Raw genomic sequence first — 3,298 nt, forward strand, 5'->3', positions numbered from 1 at the left:
GCTATAGTAGAAGACACTTGCCCAAGGTGCCACACAGTGGGACTGAACCCGGAACCATGTGGTTGGTAAGCAAGCTACTTACCACACAGCCACTCCTGCGCCTATAACTGTTATACTTAGGTTGAATATCACAGAGCCTCGTAAAATATCCATCTTGTGTGGGTTGAGTATGAATTACCTTTTGGTACATGAACTTAGTTAAAAACTACGGCACCTATATTTAGAATAATTTGATGGATTTTATTTACCGACTAACTAATCGTTGTTATCGTTCCAAATTTTAATGAACAACGAACGTGCTTGTACATTTAACATGTATAATATATTCTGAATATATATTGAAAGTTGTCTTCTATTTATAATCATGGGTTCCAGTGCAAACATAGAAGCACAAAAATGATTTTATACAAAATATTCAACATACACACAACCACACACAAGTACGTGTGCGCACTTGTATATGTATGATAGCAAGGATTTTCATTCAGTGAATGTGTCCAAGATCTAAGAACTGGTACCTTATGTCTTGGTAACCATATTTGAAGGATTCCGCAGTGTCCGAGCTATGAGAGAGGTAGGATTCTGGAGAGACCATAGGCGATGGAAGTTTAATTTTTCAATTCAGTCCAAACTTATAAAGGGAGGCTCTGGTAAACTAAGGAGAATTAATATAGCAAACTTTCGTTCCTCCACTTTACTGCAATATTCTCGTGATGCAATAAGACGTTGAACTAGAAAACCCGTGGGAAAATTTCAAATCACAAGTCTATAATGCAGTATCTCTCACTTTGAGCTACAGATCTATGAAAGTAGCAGATTGTCTTATTGACAGTGACTTAGAAATTACTAATCGTCTTCATGAAAAGCAACAACTAAACAAAAAAAATTTAAGTCATATAATTCTAACCAAGACATGAGACATAAATCTATTAAATTAAAAATTCAGTGTAGTTTCAGAAAAAAAAAAGATAAGTGGCGTCACCAAAAAGCAAAAGATGCGAGATTCTATAAACCTTAATTATACAAAAGCCTTCTTTTTTTGTACAAGAGATCTTTTTGGCCTTAAATTAACGTATATAGCTCCAATGTGATCTATTGATAGCCAGCAGCACTTTACTGATGTCACATTCATGCAAAAATGATGGGTGCAAGGCTATTTTGATCCCAATAAATGATCAAATATAAATATGATAATAATTGAGGAAATAGTAGGCCTTCCTGTTGTCAAAAACTCTCTTGAGAACCAATACAGCAGCTGCAAAAGTGTACAATAATAATAAACACCGAGTATTGATGGATTAGCTTGGAAATTTTGAAGTTTGGAGGGGAAAGGTTGACGGAAATATTTCATTCCTTACTTGTAAACTACAGGAGAAAAAAGGAAGTGCCTCAAAACTAGGCTGATGCTATTCTCATTTCCCTATATAAAATTGTCCCCAAATACTTATGCGAAAATTTTCATGAAATATATTTGATGTTAGTTATTAGAAAGGTGCTTTCTCATAATCGTTCAGAGCGCCTTGATAAATTCATTGTCCCAAGAGCAGTATCGGCGTCATAATATGGCTTCTGGTCATCTTAAGGGATAATGTTGATATGACCTTCATTATTCGGCAGCTACAAGAGAAATGCAACAAATAAAATATAGACATGTACCAGTGTTTTGTGGATCTTTGCAAAGTTTTCGACATGGTTAATAGGAATGCACTGTTGCAGAAGAAAGTTGGCTGTCCTGGAAAGTTGATAAACATGACCAGGGCTCTCCATAAGAATATGAAGGCTCGACTTAACTTTGGTGGGACTCTGTTGGAACCATTTTCGGTTGGAAATGGAGTTGATCTAAATACCGACACTCTTCCCCATGCATTTTGCAGCTATGCTTTCAAATGCATTCGTGACTTCAACAGTTGGCATCTATATGCAATGCCACTATTCGGGTAATGCTTAATCTGACTACAAGGAACTTTAAACCCAAGGTCTTTAATTCTCTGGTACTTGATCATTTATGCGTGGACAACTGTAACCTAGAAAGTCACAGTGAGCAAGGCTTTCAGAACTGATTCATGCATTTTGATTTTTCGTGTGACATATTTGTTCTCACAATTAATTTGAAAAACATCCTGCTGCAATACATCAACCTACCCCTGGAGGACAATTCAACACTTTCACATACTCGTTAAGGGCACAGTGCTTAAAGTGGTAAGTCCTTTTTAGTACCTGGGTAGCATCCTACATGTTGATGGGAACCAGGATGAGGAAGTCACTTCTTGTATTCAAAAGGCAGTAAAAGACTTTGGAAGCCTAAAATCTAAAGTCTGGTCACAATACCATATCAAAGCTAGGATCATGGTTATATGTCTTATTTGTTCTTTCTGCACATTTGTAATTCTTCTGAAACGTAAGCAATGTACACACGTCAAAAATGCTGAAAGGATTTTACCAGAAATATCTCCATCAAATGCTCAGAATTAGCTAGTCCTCACTTATTTCTGACACTGATGTTCTTGTTGAAGCTAGGATCACATCATTTCGAGTCATTCTTATAAGTAATCAACTACGATGGACAGGCCATATCATCAATATGGACGATGAGCGTATTCCCAAAGAAAAGTTTTATGATGAACTTATGCTGGGGAAGAGAAAAAATAGTAATCAAGAAAAAGATACAAAGACTTTAAAATAAAATTTGAAATATCTTAAATTATGTTTTAAAGAAGTTTTGAATCACTTGCACCAGACAGGAAAGCGTGGAGATCTACGATTTGGATCGGTGTTAAAGAGTTTGAACTTGACGGAGTTAAACACACTGAAATGAAGATAAATATTCACAAAAATGAGATCAATATCAATAGCTTTGCGAGTGTTTCTCATTCCTTCTTTAGATTTTTATGCACAAAAGTATGCATAACTTGCGCTGGTGTGAGAACGCACTACCGAGCCCATGTGAGTGAGGCACGCATAGTTTCATTCCGGATGGCCGGTTGCAATGCAATATCCGTCAAAAAACATACAAGTCACGCGTGGGATTGAATGAAACTTGATCATTCATAATGGAGCCAATGTTGAAATGAGACATCGCTGCAGTATTTGTGATCAGGTCTTCGGGGTTCAAAAGTCATTTAAGATCTCACACTACGCAAGTTCAATTATAGTACAATAGTGTACATTTGAAAGAAACTGAAAAGGGAAGAGAATTTTTTTTTTTTTTCTGGTGGGTGTTATTTTCATATTTGATAACAAAATCCTGATAATTCATAACGTTTTTAGTGATCAAAATTGTTTTAGAGGACTCTGTCTG

The 3,298-nt window shown here is 36.1% G+C and overlaps 1 protein-coding gene across 1 annotated transcript in view; it reads left to right on the forward strand.

The window, feature by feature from the left end:
- The window catches only part of LOC106867182 (zonadhesin), a gene marked incomplete at its 5' end in the record, with an annotated part of 44,464 nt that overhangs the window by 31,211 nt on the left and 9,955 nt on the right, over nt 1-3,298 (forward strand). The window lies entirely within an intron of this gene.

The sequence above is a fragment of the Octopus bimaculoides genome, chromosome 3 (genome assembly GCF_001194135.2).
Source record: "Octopus bimaculoides isolate UCB-OBI-ISO-001 chromosome 3, ASM119413v2, whole genome shotgun sequence".
NCBI classification, from domain to species: domain Eukaryota; kingdom Metazoa; phylum Mollusca; class Cephalopoda; order Octopoda; family Octopodidae; genus Octopus; species Octopus bimaculoides.